The sequence below is a fragment of the Coregonus lavaretus genome (genome assembly GCF_964263955.1).
Source record: "Coregonus lavaretus genome assembly, chromosome: 5".
Classification (NCBI taxonomy): Eukaryota; Metazoa; Chordata; class Actinopteri; order Salmoniformes; family Salmonidae; genus Coregonus; species Coregonus lavaretus.
This window is the reverse complement of record NC_139992.1, coordinates 11743608-11762506: the sequence shown is the minus strand read 5'-3', so window position 1 is coordinate 11762506 and position 18899 is coordinate 11743608. Positions and strand designations below refer to the sequence as shown.

Sequence of the window (18899 nt, the reverse complement as noted above, 5' to 3'; positions counted from 1 at the left end):
CCATAGATATAGCTAGCTCTATGCTCTCTTGGGTAAATAAATGAAACTAGCTCCAGTAGGCTAATCTTTTTGAGTGTGAACTGTACTGTATTGTATTATACTGTTTTATATGGACTGGAATTATGGACATCGTTCAAACCATGCAACCACAAAGTTACAAGTATAGGCTAGCGAATTTTGAAATATAATAGGGCCTATTTGTATAATTAGTAGGCTGGTGCATATATACCTTTCAAAAATATTTCCCCTAATGTTATTAGCCTACCTCCTCTTTCTCTCTCTATTGTTGCTTCATTCCTTCCTCGCTTTCAACAGTTAAATTAAATATGTTTCGTTGTCCTTATCTTCATCATTCTAATGACATCCTTGAATAATATAGGACCAGAATTAGATGCAGAAGGCTTTCACTTCTCTTCACGAAGATTTAATGGTTATGGTTCTGAATAAATAACTGCTATAGCCTACCGCCATCGCGTGTTCGCTCTCATTTCAAACTACCCATGAGTTCTATTGGCTGCTGTATTTAACATTCAACAAAAAAGAGCTTGCATCCCTCATCGAATAGTCTATTGATATAAGAAATGCTAGAAAAAAATTTATTTCCAGCAAGCTATTCTAGTCTAGCTTTTCCTGCATGAGACTCCAAGAGCTAATGAGCGTTTTCTAAGGAGAGGCCAGCGGAGCACAGGTGTGTGCGTATTGCGCAGGAGACAGAGGCTATAAGTTAGAAGCTTATTATGCATAACCCATCATGAATTAGCTAAATATAAGGCTAATACTACATTGAATGTATTACCTGAGGTAGGCTAGGACAGCTATATATAGGGCTATATATATTAATCTAGAACAGAGGGATCTATTTTGGATGCAATTTGAATGGAGTTGATGGAGAGAGAGAAAGACTGTGAGAGAGTGCTCAGGCATGCACTGATTTAAAAGCAATGATAGATATTCGAGTGATAGGCTGTTCTAAAACTCTGCAGCTGCAATAAAAAATAAAACATCTTTATAATTAAAAAACAAGGTGACCCCCGAAAGCCAGATGGAGATGGCTAAATTAGACGCATATTTGTTCTTTATATTACTCTAACATAGGCTATGCTGCAGAAAATGTAGGGCTACCTGTCACAATAAAAAAAAGTGACCATGATGAGATGATAGGTCTACACATGCATAGTGCACTGCACTCCATACCGAGATGGGCTGTCTGTCCCCACCCTGAGCGTTGATTCATCCGTCAGAGGCCGTAGATAAGCCAGATTTAGACATCACATGTAATTTAACATTTCCATTTCACTCCATGCTGGTCATATAAATAATTTAGTATAATTTACCGGTTTCTCACAGTTATTTATCCCGGGAAAAGGGAGTGGTTTTGGGCAGTAAATCCCGGTAAATCTCGATAACCGGGTTCCCACCATTCACCCCTACTTCTGTTATGTACCTACGGCTACCGAGGTCAGTCATGTTTTACTCATCATAGCTACTTTTTTCCTACCTGATATGGACCCCCATCATACTAATTTATCTTACTATTATTACATTTACCATGATATTACTGGGTATACTGTATATTTCTGTCACGACTTCCTCCGAAGCTGCCTCCTCTCCTTGTTCGGGCAGGCTTAAGCGTTCGTCGTCACCGGCCTTCTACTGCCGCTCCATATCTCATCATTCCATTTGTTTTGTCTTGTCTATTACACACACCTGGTTCATGTGGTCCTCTGTAGCTCAGCTGGTAGAGCACAGCGCTTGTAACGCCAAGGTAGTGGGTTCGATCCCCGGGACCACCCATACACAAAAAAATGTATGCACGCATGACTGTAAGTCGCTTTGGATAAAAGCGTCTGCAAAATGGCATATTATTATTATTTATATCCCCTCATTAGTACATGTATAAGTGTTCCCTCTGCCCCCCTTGTCCTTGTGGGTGATTGTTTAATGTGAGGAGAGAGTAGCTCGGTTGAGCTATGTGTATTTTGTATTGCCGGGGTATATTTTCCCCGTGTGCCTGTTTTGTTCCAGTGCGCCTGTTTTGCGCATTGGACTGTTTGACGCTATCCAGCGTAACTCTGTACTATGGAATAAACTCTGTATTCTGTGATTTACCCTCCTGCGCCTGACTCCTTCATCACCTATCACAATTTCAAACAGAGAAAGTATATTCATACTCTATTAGAAGGGGAGACCTGCTATTCAATAACAGTACATTAATATGTATTTAATTAAAGGGTCTACAATCATAAATAAATCATGAAAAACAGATTATACATGTACACTATTTACTTAAATTAATGTTCAACGAACTATGTATAGTTGTCGTGTGTTGCCGACTAGTACAGTTGAGGTCAAACACATTTGAGTAGCATTGTTCAAACCCTCCGCTTCATCCCAGCTCACTTCTGCACTACTTTCATAGAGAGTACCTGTTGAAAGAAGTGGAGGTAAGATTAGGTTACACTTAATATATTGTATAAAAATGGCAATTTCATAGAAAGTTTAATCAACTCTAAAAACAAGTAAATATACACTGAGCATACAAAACACCTTCCCCCACCTTTTGCCCTCAGAACAGCCTCAATTTGTCGGGTCATGGACTCTACAAGGTGTCCAAAGTGTTCCAGAGGGATGCTGGCCCATGTTGACTCCAATGCTTCCCACAGTTGTGTCAAGTTGGCTGGATGTCCTTTGGGTGGTGGACCATTCTTAATACACACGGGAAACTGTTGAGCGTGAAAAACCCAGCTGTGTTGCACTTCTTGACACAATCAAACTGGTGCGCCTGGCACCTACTTCAATATTTTGTCTTGCCCATTCACCCTCTGAATGGCACACATAAACGATCCATGTCTCAATTGTCTAAAGGCTTAAAAATCCTTCTTTAACCTGTCTCCTCCCCTTCATCTACACTGATTGAAGTGGACATCAATAAGGGATCATAGCTTTCACCTAGATTCACCTGGTCAGTCTATGTCATGGAAAGAGTATCTGTCCTTAATGTTTTGTACACTCAGTGTATATGTAAACACCAATGTGTATACTTGTGGGAAAATTTTGGAAAATGTGTGGATTCAACTTCCTCTCACACCCTCCTCTTAAAAAGTAAATTTAACTATAATCCAGGGCTATATTTTACTAACGTGAGAGCAGGTTTAGCAACATCACGCTTTGGTCTTCTGCATTAATTTGATGGGGTTATACAGTCATACGTTCGCCAGGCATAGACCTGAACTATAGCCCTGGATGGAGATATTGAAGTGTGAAAGTCTTCAAGATTGCTCTGTTACAGTTGAAGTTGGAAGTTTAAATACACCTTAGCCAAATACAGTGGGGAGAACAAGTATTTGATACACTGCCGATTTTGCAGGTTCTCCTACTTACAAAGCATGTAGAGGTCTGTAATTCTTATCATAGGTACACTTCAACTGTGAGAGACGGAATCTAAAACAAAAATCCAGAAAGTCACATTGTATGATTTTTAAGTAATTCATTTGTATTTTATTGCATGACATAAGTATTTGATCACCTACCAACCAGTAAGAATTCCGGCTCTCACAGACCTGTTAGTTTTTCTTTAAGAAGCCCTCATGTTCTCCACTCATTACCTGTATTAACTGCACCTGTTTGAACTCGTTACCTGTATAAAAAGACACATGTCCACACACTCAATCAAACAGACTCCAACCTCTCCACAATGGCCAAGACCAGAGAGCTGTGTAAGGACATCAGGGATAAAATTGTAGACCTGCACAAGGCTGGGATGGGCTAAAGGACAATAGGCAAGCAGCTTGGTGAGAAGGCAACAACTGTTGGCGCAATTATTAGAAAATGGAAGAAGTTCAAGATGATGGTTAATCACCCTCGGTCTGGGGCTCCATGCAAGATCTCACCTCGTGGGGCATCAATGATCATGAGGAAGGTGAGGGATCAGCCCAGAACTACACGGCAGGACCTGGTCAATGACCTGAAGAGAGCTGGGACCACAGTCTCAAAGAAAACCATTAGTAACACACTACGCCGTCATGGATTAAAATCCTGCAGCGCACGCAAGGTCCCCCTGCTCAAGCCAGCGCATGTCCAGGCCCGTCTGAAGTTTGCCAATGACCATCTGGATGATCCAGAGGAGGAATGGGAGAAGGTCATGTGGTCTGATGAGAAAAAAATTGAGCTTTTTGGTCTAAACTCCACTCGCCGTGTTTGGAGGAAGAAGAAGGATGAGTACAACCCCAAGAACACCATCCCAACCGTGAAGCATGGAGGTGGAAACATCATTCTTTGGGGATGCTTTTCTGCAAAGGGGACAGGACGACTGCACCGTATTGAGGGGAGGATGGATGGGGCCATGTATCGCGAGATCTTGGCCAACAACCTCCTTCCCTCAGTAAGAGCATTGAAGATGGGTCGTGGCTGGGTCTTCCAGCATGACAACGACCCGAAACACACAGCCAGGGCAACTAAGGAGTGGCTCCGTAAGAAGCATCTCAAGGTCCTGGAGTGGCCTAGCCAGTCTCTGTTAGGCCTACTGCTGCTAGGTAGCTCTCTCTCTGCTCTCCCCCTCCCCTCTGTATGTTCTTGATTGCAGGAGTGAAGTCTGGTGTGCGGGAGTCAGGGTTCCAGCTGCAGCTCATTCACCATAATCACCTCAGCCTTAAAGACCCGGTCAAACTTGCCACTCATCGTCAGATCATAGTCAAGACGACCATGTTAGTCTCGCTGACGACTCAACCTGCTTGTTTTCGCTCTTTGTGTTTTTGGCCTGTTCTATTTACTTTCCTCCTGTGCCACAGATTATTGGAACCTGACTCCTGCCTCCGCTTCACTCCTGCCACCACCATCCTGCTTCCCACTACTGGACCTCCCTTTTGGACTCACCACGGACACTAGGACATTACGGTACCTCTCCTGCTCAGAACCTGGATCCGTTACCCTCCCTGTAGACCTGGACTTGCTCTTCCCCTATTTTTGGAAACCTGGACAATTTAACTTTGTAAATAAACCTGTTAAACCTTCTCTGGCTCGGTGTAGTTGTCTGCATGTGGGTTCATATCCAGTTAAATCATGACAGCATGATCTGACCAACATGAACCCAGCAGACTGTAGCTCGGATACCACCCCAGAGTGCACTCAAATTCGGACTGCCATAGCCAATAAGGGCATTTTACTTGGTCAACATGATACTTTGTTTAAGACTATTTCTGAGAACAGTCACATGCTGCTTAATCAGGTTCAATTACTCACCCATCAAGTGTCTGCCCTTACTACCCAAGTTAATAATGCACCCCTCGTTCATGGCATACAAACTGCTCCTGCTCCGCCTGTTTTTCCTGCTCCTCCAGCCCAGATCAGAGAGCCTTTTGTTCCTGCTCCAGAGCGCTATGACGGGAACATGGGAACCTGTGGTGATTTTTTGACTCAATGCTCGTTAGTATTTGAACAACAGCCCCTCACCTACGCCTCAGAAAGAGCCCGTATTGCCTACCTGATCAACTCTACTAGCGGTTCCGCTCGTTCCTGGGGATCCGCGGTCTGGGAGAGTCAGTCGGACATTTGCAACGCTTACGTTGCCTTCACCACTGAGATGAGGAAGGTTTTCGACCACCCCGTACGGGGCAAGGAGGCTGCTAAACGGTTGTTTTCTCTTCGGCAGGGGTCTCGCAGTGTGGCGGAGATGGCAGTGGAGTTTCGGACGTTAGCGGCAGTGAGTGGTTGGAATGACGAGGCATTACAAGGAGTGTTCATTAATGCTTTGTCTGAGACTTTGAAGGATGAAGTGGTGTCATATGATGACTCTCCTACGCTGGATAACCTTATTTCACTCACCATCAGGTTGGATAATCGGATTCGGGAGCGCCGCCGGGAGAGGAGTGTTAGTTCCAAGCAACCTGTCTGTCGTCAACCAACTCCTCCCCGCCTCTTCCCTACGGAGAAGGCCGAGTCTTCCCGAGTCGATACTAGGAGCACTGAACCCGAAGCCTTGGAGGTGGGTCGTGCACGGTTGTCCTCAGAGGAGCGTGCACGTCGTATTCAGGCTCAGGCCTGCCTGTATTGTGGAGAAGCTGGTCATTTCGTTCCTTCCTGCCCAGTTCGTCCGGGAAAAGGGCCGGCTCATCATTAATGGGAGAAGTTTTGGTGAGCCGAACAGCGGATTCTTCCTCTTCTCCCCGCATTCTGCTCCAGGCATCCCTCCAGTGGCAGGTCCAGGATTTCCCTGTTAGTGCGCTGGTTGACTCTGGTGCCGATGAAAGCTTTTTGGATCAAGAGTTGGCTCAACAAATGGAGTTAGAGACGGTTCCTATGGACCGTCTGCTGCAGGCTAGGGGTCTAAATGGACAATTGTTGACCCGTATTACTCATCAGACTGTCCCTGTTTGTCTCAGAGTGTCGGGTAATCATCAGGAGAACATTCAGTTTCACATAATTGACTGCCCACAGACCCCCCTGGTCCTTAGTATCCCCTGGCTCATAAGACACAATCCACACATTGATTGGGTGAGAGGTAGAATTGTTTCATGGAGCACATTTTGTCAGGTGAACTGTTTGTGTTCTGCTCAGACCCCTGCCAGCACTGTGCCTCAACCTCCACTGGAGTCCATGGATCTCTCTGCTGTTCCTGAAGTGTATCATGACCTGGCATCCGTTTTCTGCAAACACAGAGCTACTTCTCTTCCTCCTCACCGGCCATACGACTGCGCCATTGACCTCCAGCCAGGAGCCCCTCTCCCTAACAGTCGCCTGTACAATCTCTCCCGCCCGGAGACGGAGGCTATGGAGAACTACATGCGGGACTCCTTGGCGGCAGGTATTATTCGTCCTTCCTCGTCACCTGTAGGAGCGGGATTCTTTTTTGTTGGAAAGAAGGATAAGACCCTCAGACCCTGTATTGATTACCGTGGACTTAACAACATCACCATTAAGAACAAATATTCTATGCCTTTGATTAATTCTGCTTTTCCCCTCCTTCATGGTGCTACGATCTTTACGAAACTGGATCTACGAAATGCTAATCGCCTGGTGCGCATTCGTAAGGGTGATGAATGGAAGACTGCCTTCAACACGCCCTTGGGACATTTTGAGTATCTGGTCATGCCTTTTGGTTTGTCTAATGCCCCTGCTGTTTTTCAGGCACTCGTGAATGATGTCCTACGGGACATGTTGAATCGTTTTGTTTTTGTCTATCTGGATGATATCCTGATTTTCTCAGAGTCCTCCCAGGAACACGAACGGCATGTGCGCCAGGTGTTGCAAAGGTTGTTGGAGAACAAATTATTTGTGAAGATGGAGAAATGTGAATTTCATGTGTCTGAGACCTCTTTTTTGGGTTACATAATAGCTCAGGGGGAGTTGCGGATGGACCCAGCTAAGGTCTCTGCTGTCACGGACTGGCCAGCCCCCTTCACCCGCAAACAACTTCAACGATTCCTGGGGTTTGCGAACTTCTACAGGAGGTTCATCAAGGACTACAGCCGCATTGCTGTGCCACTCACCGCTCTCACCTCCATCTCATGACCGTTCGCTTGGAATGAAGGGGCCGAATCAGCGTTCGAAGAGCTGAAACATCGCTTCGCCTCGGCTCCCATTCTGATGCAGCCTGACCCCGACCGCCAGTTTGTCGTGGAGGTGGATGCATCCGACACTGGGGTAGGTGCGGTGTTGTCACAACGATCCCCTGACGATAACAAACTGCATCCCTGTGCTTTTCTTTCATGGAAACTTTCTCAGGCAGAGAGGAATTATGATGTTGGCAATCGTGAACTGCTCTCCGTTAAGCTGGCTCTCGAGGAGTGGTGGCATTGGTTGGAGGGGGCAGAACAACCCTTCATCGTTTGGACGGATCATAAGAATCTGGCATACATCCAGTCAGCGAAGCAGCTCAATCCCCGTCAAGCCAGGTGGGCACTATTTTTTGGTAGATTCAATTTTTCTCTGTCTTACCGTCCTGGGTCACGCAACGTCAAGCCTGACGCCCTGTCTCGTGTTCATTCTGCTGTTGATACTGGTAGTAACCCTGAACCCATCTTGCCTCCTACCTGCAGTATTGCTGCCATTACATGTGACATCGAAGGGATTGTTAGACAGGCTCAACATCTACAAGCTGACCCTGGGAGCGGTCCCCCTAACCGGTTGTTTGTCCCTGAGTCTGTTCGCTCCCAGGTACTTCAGTGGGCTCACTCGTCTCCCCTTACCTGTCACCCTGGAGTTACTCGGACCCTTGACTTTTTGCGACGGAAGTTCTGGTGGCCCAGGATGGAGGCGGACACTCGAGCCTTCATTGCTGCTTGTACGGTATGTGCACGAAGTAAGAACTCCACCCAAGCCAGCACTGGACATCTACGACCTCTACCTATACCCAGCCGGCCCTGGTCCCACATTGCATTGGATTTTGTCACTGGACTTCCCCCCTCGTCTGGAAAGACTGTCATTCTTACTGTGATTGATCGTTTTTTTAAGTTTGCTAATTTTTTGGCCCTACCTAAACTGCCCACTGCCAGAGAAACGGCGGTTATTTGGTCTCTGACAGGGGTCCCCAGTTTGTCTCCCAGGTCTGGAAAGCTTTCTGTAAAGCTTTGGGCATCACATCCAGCCTGTCCTCTGGATATCACCCCCAGACCAACGGGCAAGCCGAGAGGGCGAACCAGGAGATGGAGACCGCTCTCCGCTGTGTCACAGGGTCTAACTCTGGGTCATGGAGCTCCATGCTTCCCTGGGTGGAATATGCTCATAACACCTTGACTAACGCTTCCTCTGGTTTGTCTCCCTTTCTGTGTGCTCTGGGTTATCAACCTCCCCTGTTCCCTTCTCAAGAGAGGGAACTGGCGGTACCCTCGGTGCAGTCCCACATGCACCGCTGCTTCAAGGTCTGGAGAAAGGCCAGGGTAGCTCTGTCCCGAGCTTCGTCGTACATGCAGAGGCAAGCCAACCGTCACCGGTCCCAGGCTCCCGGTTACTCTCCTGGTCAAGAGGTATGGCTTAAGTCACGTGATCTTCCATTGAAAGTAGAATCCAAGAAGATGGCGCCGCGTTTTATAGGACCGTTCAAGATACTGTCTATTGTTAACCCCTGCGCGGTCAAACTACAGCTTCCTGCCTCCCTACGGGTTCATTCCACTTTTCATGTGTCCCAGATCAAGCCTGTGTCTGTCAGCCCTCTGTGCCCGCCCTCTCGTCCCCCTCCTCCGTCCAGGATCGTGGGTGGGGGTCCTGTCTATTCTGTCCGGTGACTTCTGGATGTTCGCCGCCGGGGTCGTGGTTTCCAGTACCTGGTGGATTGGGAGGGTTATGGTCCTGAGGAACGTTCCTGGGTTCCCAGGAGCTTCATTGTGGATCCTGCTCTGGTCCGTGATTTTCATAGGTTATATCCGGATAAACCCTGTCGGCCGCCGGGTGGCGTCCGTAGAGGGGGGGTACTGTTAGGCCTACTGCTGCTAGGTAGCTCTCTCTCTGCTCTCCCCCTTCCCTCTGTATGTTCTTGATTGCAGGAGTGAAGTCTGGTGTGCGGGAGTCAGGGTTCCAGCTGCAGCTCATTCACCATAATCACCTCAGCCTTAAAGACCCGGTCAAACTTGCCACTCATCGTCAGATCATAGTCAAGACGACCATGTTAGTCTCGCTGCCGACTCAACCTGCTTGTTTTCGCTCTTTGTGTTTTTGGCCTGTTCTATTTACTTTTCTCCTGTGCCACAGATTATTGGAACCTGACTCCTGCCTCCGCTTCACTCCTGCCACCACCATCCTGCTTCCCACTACTGGACCTCCCTTTTGGACTCACCACGGACACTAGGACGTTACGGTACCTCTCCTGCTCAGAACCTGGATCCGTTACCCTCCCTGTAGACCTGGACTTGCTCTTCCCCTATTTTTGGAAACCTGGACAATTTAACTTTGTAAATAAACCTGTTAAACCTTCTCTGGCTCGGTGTAGTTGTCTGCATGTGGGTTCATATCCAGTTAAATCATGACAGTCTCCAGACCTGAACCCAATAGAAAATCTTTGGAGGGAGCTGAACGTCCATATTGCCCAGCGACAGCCCCGAAACCTGAAGGATCTGGAGAAGGTCTGTATGGAGGAGTGGGCCAAAATCCCTGCTGCAGTGTGTGCAAACCTGGTCAAGACCTACAGTAAACGTATGATCTCTGTAATTGCAAACAAAGGTTTCTGGACCAAACATTAAGTTCTGCTTTTCTGATGTATCAAATACTTATGTCATGCAATAAAATGCAAATGAATTACTTACAAATCATATAATGTGATCTTCTGTATTTTTGTTTTAGATTCTGTCTCTCACAGTTGAAGTGTACCTATGATAACAATTGCAGACCTCTACATGCTTTGTAAGTAGGAAAACCTGCGAAATCGGCAGTGTATCAAATACTTGTTCTCCCCACTGTACATTTAAACTCAGTTTTTCACAATTCCTGACATTTAATCCTAGTAAAAATTCACTGTCTTAGGTCAGTTAGGATCACTACTTTATTTTAAGAATGTAAAATGTCAGAATAATTATAGCGAGAATGATTTATTTCAGCTTTTATTTCTTTCATCACATTCCCAGTGGGTCAAAAGTTTACATACACTCAATTAGTATTTGGTAGCATTGCCTTTAAATTGTTTAACTTGGGTCAAATGTTTCGGGTAGCCTTCCACAAGCTTCCCACAATAAGTTGGAGTAATTTTGGCCCATTCCTCCTGACGGAGCTGGTGTAACTGAGTCAGGTTTGTAGGCCTCCTTGCTCGTACACGCTTTTTCAGTTCTGCCCACACATTTTCTATAGGGTTGAGGTCAGGGCTTTGTGATGGCCACTCCAATACCTTGACTTTGTTGTCCTTAAGCCATTTTGCCACAACTTTGGAAGTATGCTTGGGGTCATTGTCCATTTGGAAGACCCATTTGCGACCAAGCTTTAACTTCCTGACTGATGTCTTGAGATGTTGCTTCAATATATATCCACATAATTTTCCTTTCTCATGATGCCATCTATTTTGTGAAGTGCACCAGTCCCTCCTGCAGCAAAGCAACCCCACAGCATGATGCTGCCACCCCCGTGCTTCACGGTTGGGATGGTGTTCTTCGGCTTGCAAGCCACCCCCTTTTTCCACCAAACATAACGATGGTCATTATGGCCAAACAGTTCTATTTTTGTTTCATCAGACCAGAGGACATTTCTCCAAAAAGTACAATCTTTGTCCCCATGTGCAGTTGCAAACTATAGTCTGGCATTTTTATGGTGGTTTTGGAGCAGTGGCTTCTTCCTTGCTGAGCAGCCTTTCAGGTTATGTCGATATAGGACTCGTTTTACTGTGGATATAGATACTTTTGTACCTGTTTCCTTTGCTGTTGTTCTGGGATTGATTTGCACTTTTCGCACCAAAGTACGTTCATCTCTAGGAGACAGAACGCATCTCCTTCCTGAGCGGTATGATGGCTGCGTGGTTCCATGGTGTTTATACTTGCATACTATTGTTTGTACAGATGAACTTGGTACCTTCAGGCATTTGGAAATTGCTCCCAAAGATGAACCAGACTTGTGGAGGTCTACAATGTTTTTTTCTGAGGTCTTGGCTGATTTCTTTTGATTTTCCCATGATGTCAAGTAAGGTAGGCCTTGAAATACATCCACAGGTGCACCTCCAATTGACTCAAAAGCTTCTAAAGCCATGACATCGTTTTCTGGAAGCTATTTAATGGCACAGTCAACTTAGTGTATGTAAACTTCTGACCCACTGGAATTGTGATACAGATAATTATAAGTGAAATAATCTGTCTGTAAACAATTGTTGGAAAAATTACTTGTGTCATGCAAAAAGTAGATGTCCTAACCGACTTGCCAAAACTATAGTTTGTTAACAAGAAATGTGTGGAGTGGTTGAAAAACAAGTTTTAATGACTCCAACCTAAGTGTATGTAAACTTCCGACTTCAACTGTATGTCTATTGGTGAGAGAGAGAGAGAGAGAGAGAGAGAGAGAGAGAGAGAGAGAGAGAGAGAGAGAGAGAGAGAGAGAGAGAGAGAGAGAGAGAGAGAGAGAGAGAGAGAGAGAGAGAGAGAGAGAGAGAGAGAGAGAGAGAGAGAGAGAGAGAGAGAGAGAGAGAGAGCTTCACTATGGTGAATCACTAAAACAATACAGAAAAACAGCATGTCAGAAATCAGCTCAATGTAATTGAAGAATCCATAGACTCTAACCACTTCTGGGAAAATTGGAAAACACAAAACAAACAACAACACAAAGAGCTATCTATCCAAAACGGAGACGTATGGGTAAACCACTTCTCTAATCTTTTTGGCCCTATAACAAAGAACAAACAGCAAAAAAAATACATGACCAAATGCAAATCTTAGAATCAACTATTAAAGACTATCAGAACTCTCTGGATTCTTCAATTACATTGAATGAACTACAGGACAAAATACAAACCCTCCAACCCAAAAAGGCCTGTGGTGTTGATGGTATCCTCAATGAAATGATAAAATATAGAGACCACAAATTCCAATTGGCTTTAATTAAACTCTTTAACATCATCCTTAGCTCTGGCATCTTCCAATCCACAAAATTGGAGACAAATTTGAACCTAATTGTCACGGATTCTGCCGAGACTGCTCCTCCTCCTGGTTCGGGCAGGCTTCGGCGTTCGCCGTTCCCGGAGTACTAGCTGCCACCGCTCTATGTTTCGTAGTGTGATTTCTTTCGTCTGTCTTTTACACCTGTGTCCATTTGTGTGTTGATTACTTGTCTTATAAGTTCCTTGTTTTGCATTAGTCTGATTGTGTGTTGTTGTTTTCTGCCTGTCGTGCGGAGCTGCGTGTTTTGCACTCTGCCTATGTTGGATTATTGTTTACGCGTGTTTGCGTAATTGCCTCGCCTCCGTCTGTTTTCGAGGTCGTGTTTGTTTGTTGCACTTGGGACTATTAAAGTCTTTTGGACGTATCCTCTGTGTCCTGCGCCTGACTCCTCCACCACATCCACATCGGAACTACTGACAGAACAACACACCGTCTATGGAGTCAGCAGGAGCAGCGGCGGCACCCGAATCCCTGGAAGACCGGATCAGCTACCAAGACACCATGATCCGGCAACTTGGGGCCGCCATGGACGAGGTGTCCAACACTCTGCGCCGGTTGGTTACTGGAGAGGTGCCCACGCATTCTTACACCATCCCATCACCAACGGCCAGTCCTCCTCTCTCAGCACCGGAACCCAGTGGCATTCGGCTCTCGCTCCCGAGGGCATATGACGGTTCTGCAGCCGGGTGTCAGGGATTCCTCCTGCAGGTGGAACTCTACCTGGCTACCATACACCCGGCGCCCTCGGGATACGAGAGCGTCTCCGCCCTCATCTCCTGTCTATCCGGCAAGGCGTTGGAGTGGGCCAACGCCGAATGGAGGGGAATAGACGCCGCTACAATCACCTACGCGGAGTTCTCCCGCCGCTTGAGGGCTGTCTTCGATCATCCACCTGAGGGGAAAGCGGCGGGAGAGCGTCTGTTCCACCTCCGACAGGGGAAGAGGAGCGCACAGGAGTTCGCACTGGAGTTCCGGACGCTAGCGGCGGATGCGGGGTGGAATGAGAGGGCCCTCATCGACCACTACCGGTGTAGCCTACGAGAGGACGTTCGTCGTGAGCTGGCCTGCAGGGACACCAACCTGTCGTTCGACCAGTTGGTGGACATCTCCATCCGTCTAGACACCCTGCTGGCTACCCGCGGACGTCCCGAGTGGGGGTCGTCCATTCCACCCTCCAGCACCTCCGAGCCGATTCCCATGGAGCTCGGGGGTGCTGGCGCTAGAGAGAGGAGGAGAGAGAACCCGAGGGGGGCCATCCCCTGCACCAACTGTGGCCGTGGAGGACACACCGCGGCCAGGTGCTGGGGAGGGTCTCCTGGGAGAGGGGACAACAGGTCACGCACTGGGGAGTCATTTCAGGTGAGTAGGCGCCCAACTTACCCAGAGCTTTCTGTTGGTCACATGAGTATTCCTGTGAGATTTCCACAGGTGGCACCTCATTCCCAGCATAAGGCGCTAGTAGATTCAGGCGCAGCTGGGAACTTTATTGATCGGGCATTTTGTTGTAGGTTAGGAATTCCCCTTCGGCCGGTAGAAGCTCCATTTCCTGTCCACGCCTTAGACAGCCGGCCGTTGGGGTCGGGCCTGATCAGGGAGGTCACAGCACCACTGACGATGACGACGCAGGGGGGTCATGAGGAGATCATTCAGTTTTATCTGATTGACTCTCCTGCGTACCCTGTGGTGTTAGGGCTTCCCTGGTTAAGCACCCATGATCCTACCATTGCGTGGCAACAGAGGGCTCTTATGGAGTGGTCTGCCCAGTGTGTAGGGAGATGTCTAGGTGTTTCCGTAGGGGCGACCTCGGTAGAGAGTCCGAACCAAGTGCCCGCACTGCGCATTCCCCCTGAGTATGAGGACTTAGCACTTGTGTTCAGCAAATCGAGGGCAACACGGCTACCACCTCATAGACAGGGGGACTGTGCGATAAATCTCCAAACAGGAGCGGCTCTTCCACGGAGTCGTGTGTATCCCCTGTCTCAAGAGGAGACAGCGGCTATGGAGACTTACATAGCCGAGTCCTTGGCACAGGGATACATACGGTCCTCCACTTCCCGGTTTCCTCGAGTTTCTTCTTTGTGAAGAAGAAGGACGGGGGATTGCGCCCGTGTATTGATTACCGTAGTCTCAATCAGATCACAGTTAAGTACAGTTACCCACTTCCACTGATTGCGACTATGACGGAATCGTTACGCGGAGCGCAGTTCTTCACAAAGTTGGATCTCAGGAGCGCGTACAATCTGGTGCGCATTAGGGAGGGGGATGAATGGAAAACAGCATTTAGCACCACCTCGGGTCATTACGAGTATCTCGTCATGCCATACGGGTTAATGAATGCTCCTTCAGTCTTCCAATCCGGGACATGCATGGGCAGGGTGTAGTAGTGTACATCGACGACATCCTAGTGTACTCTTCTACACGAGCCGAGCATGTAGCCCTGGTGCGCCGAGTGTTGAGAAGACTGTTGGAGCATGACTTGTATGTCAAGGCAGAGAAATGTCTGTTCTTCCAGGAGTCCGTCTCCTTTTTGGGTTATCGGTTGTCCGCGTCTGGTGTGGAGATAGAGGTAGACCGTGTATCGGCCGTGCGTAATTGGCAAACTCCAACCACTGTAAAAGAGGTGCAGCAGTTCTTGGGTTTTGCTAATTACTACCGGAGGTTTATTCGGGGTTTTGGACAAGTTGCAGCTCCCATTACGTCCCTGCTAAAGGGGGGTCCGGTTCGTTTGCAGTGGTCGGCTGAGGCGGACAGGGCATTTGTCAAACTGAAGAACCTGTTCACCTCGGCCCCGGTGCTGGCGCATCCGGATCCCTCTTTACCATTCCAAGTAGAGGTAGACGCGTCCGAGACCGGTATTGGGGCAGTCCTGTCACAACGGTCCGGCACGCCACCTAAACTCCGCCCCTGTGCGTTCTACTCCAAGAAGCTCAGCTCGGCGGAGCGCAATTATGACGTTGGGGACAGGGAGCTGTTAGCCGTAGTCCAGGCCCTAAAGGTGTGGAGGCATTGGCTTGAGGGGGCTCAACACCCTTTCCTCATTCTGACTGATCACCGTAACCTGGAGTACATCCGGGCAGCTAGGAGATTGAACCCTCGTCAGGCTAGGTGGAACATGTTCCTAACCCGGTTTGTTTTTAAGATCACATACATCCCAGGGTCCGAGAATGGTAAGGCAGACGCCCTGTCCCGGCGGTATGACACAGAGGAGAGGTCCAATGAGCCTACTTCCATACTGCCGGAGTCTTGTTTGGTGGCTCCGGTGGTATGGGAGGTCGATGCGGAAATCGAGCGGGCACTGCGTACCGACCCTACTCCCCCCGAGTGTCCTGTGGGGCGGACGTACGTTCCGCTCGAGGTTCGTGATCGTCTTATTTATTGGGCTCATACATCACCCTCCTCTGGACATCCAGGTATTGGCCGGACGGTGCACTGCCTTAGCATGAAATACTGGTGGCCAACGTTAGCTAAGGATGTGAGGGTTTATGTCTCCTCCTGCTCGGTGTGTGCCCAGTGTAAGGCGCCTAGACATTTGCCCAGGGGTAAGTTACATCCCCTGCCCGTTCCACAACGACCATGGTCCCACCTATCGGTGGATTTTGTAACCGACCTACCCCCCTCCCAGGGGAATACCACCATTTTGGTCGTTGTGGATCGGTTTTCCAAGGCCTGTCGTCTCCTCCCAATGCCGGGTCTCCCTACTGCCCTACAGACCGCTGAGGCCCTATTTACCCATGTGTTCCGGCACTATGGGGTCCCCGAGGATATTGTGTCTGACCGAGGTCCCCAGTTCACCTCCAGAGTTTGGGGGGCGTTCATGGAACGCTTGGGGGTCTCGGTAAGCCTTACCTCGGGGTACCACCCAGAGAGCAATGGGCAGGTGGAACGTGTCAACCAGGATGTGGGTAGGTTTTTGAGGTCATATTGCCGGGACCGGCCGGAGGAGTGGTCTAGGTTCATCCCCTGGGCAGAGATGGCCCAGAACTCTCTCCGCCACTCCTCCACCAATTTAACACCTTTCCAGTGTGTTTTAGGTTATCAGCCGGTCCTGGCACCATGGCACGAGAGCCAGATCGAGGCCCCTGCGGTGGACGAGTGGATTCAGCGCTCGGAGGAGACGTGGGACGCTGCCCATGTCCATCTGCAGCGTGCCATCCGTCAACAAAAGGCAAGCGCCGATCGCCACCGCAGTGAGGGACCGGTGTACGCACCGGGAGATCGAGTCTGGCTCTCGACTCGAAACCTGCCCCTCCGCCTGCCCTGCCGGAAGCTGGGTCAGCGGTTTGTGGGGCCCTTCAAAGTCCTGAGAAGATTGAACGAGGTGTGTTACAGGTTACAACTGCCTATAGAGTACAAAAATATTAACCCCTCGTTCCATGTGTCTCTTCTCAGGCCGGTGGTAGCTGGTCCACTCCACGAAGATGAGATAGGAGAGACCCCTCCGCCCCCTTTGGACATCGAGGGGGCCCCGGCGTACAGGGTCCGGACCATCTTGGACTTGAGGCGCCGGATAAGTGGTCTCCAGTATCTCGTGGAGTGGGAGGGGTACGGTCCGGAGGAACGGTGCTGGGTGCCCAGGAGGGACATCCTCGATCCATCCCTCCTGACTGAGTTCCACCGTGGGCATCCCACGCGCCCGGGTCCGCGTCCTCCTGGCCGTCCCCGAGGCCGGGGTCGGCGCACGGCTGGAGCCGCGCGTCAAGGGGGGGGTACTGTCACGGATTCTGCCGAGACTGCTCCTCCTCCTGGTTCGGGCAGGCTTCGGCGTTCGCCGTCCCCGGAGTACTAGCTGCCACCGCTCTATGTTTCGTAGTGTGATTGCTTTCGTCTGTCTTTTACACCTGTGTCCATTTGTGTGTTGATTACTTGTCTTATAAGTTCCTTGTTTTGCATTAGTCTGATTGTGTGTTGTTGTTTTCTGCCTGTCGTGCGGAGCTGCGTGTTTTGCACTCTGCCTATGTTGGATTATTGTTTACGCGTGTTTGCGTAATTGCCTCGCCTCCGTCTGTTTTCGAGGTCGTGTTTGTTTGTTGCACTTGGGACTATTAAAGTCTTTTGGACGTATCCTCTGTGTCCTGCGCCTGACTCCTCCACCACATCCACATCGGAACTACTGACACTAATAACTTCCGCAGGATATCCATCAACAGCAACCTTGGGAAAATCCTCTGCATTATCATTAACAGCAGACTAGTTCATTTCCTCAGTGAAAACAATGTACTGAGCAAATGTCAAATTGGCTTTTTACCGAATTACCGTACGATAGACCCTGCACACCCTAATTGACAAACAAACAAACCAAAGCAAAGCCTAAATCTTCTCATGCTTTGTTGATTTTGATGGGGATTTTCCATTTAAGCATAGTAAGCATAGTTAAATACATAATGACAAGCTAACAATGTATGGTTAAATAGTTAATCACAACATGACAAGAAGAGGCCTGAAACAAAGCAAGGAAATAGCTCGGGGAATTGTGAAACAGAGCCAGGAAATGGCTCTGTTAGATTTTAACCATATGATGAGGATTTTTCAGTGGACCATGGGATAGACATGGTTAATCAACAAACACAGAGCCAGGGTTAAACATTGATACATCTCTGTTGATAGGCAAGAACATGATTGGTTTCTCTCACTGGGTTTATGTGTTTGTTCTCTGGTCATCTGACCTGTCTTCAGTTGTCTTATCTTATCAGTGACTGAAACCAGGCTGAACTCTTTGTCTCTCCTTGAGCGTCTTCCTGATTCAATTATAGTGTGACGGGCTGGGACAGAGGGGTTAGGCTTGGGTATGTTTGAGAGATTGATTGTGGGCCTGCCATGTTGTCCACAATCCATCTCCAGGTCAAGCCAGGGTGAGCAAAGTTAAAACTGAAAATTATTATTTTTACATGACAAGGCTGTTATTTGTGCATGACAAAGCTTGATCGGTCACACCACCATTGTTTACAAACTGAATAGAAGTCAGATTTTGCCACTATCATAAACTAAGGAAGTGGGCGGAGCGATCAAGAGGTGGAAACTGGAGAATTGTGGTGGAACCCAAGAGGGAGGGGTTAAGGTAAAAATGTATGTAAAATGACTATATAAACTGAGAGCTTAGAAATGAAAGAGAGATGCTCTGCAGACCACCTCTGCTCCATTGCTTGTGTAATAAAGTCTATCTTAATTCCACTAAAACTCTTAAATACTTTGTGTTTGACTGAGGACAAAGACAATTTGCTACGACAATTTCAAAAAAGCTTTTGACTCAATTTGGCATGAGGGTCTGCTGTACAAATTGATGGAAAGTCGTGTTGGGGGGAAAACATACAAAATTATAAAATCCATGTACACAAACAACAAGTG

The 18899-nt window shown here is 48.1% G+C and overlaps 1 protein-coding gene across 1 annotated transcript in view; it reads right to left on the bottom strand.

Moving 5' to 3' along the window:
* LOC311129579 (gamma-crystallin M3-like) overlaps positions 1–18899 on the bottom strand; it is a gene marked incomplete at both ends in the record, with an annotated part of 79069 nt that overhangs the window by 13740 nt on the left and 46430 nt on the right. The gene's annotated exons all lie outside the window — the stretch shown is intronic.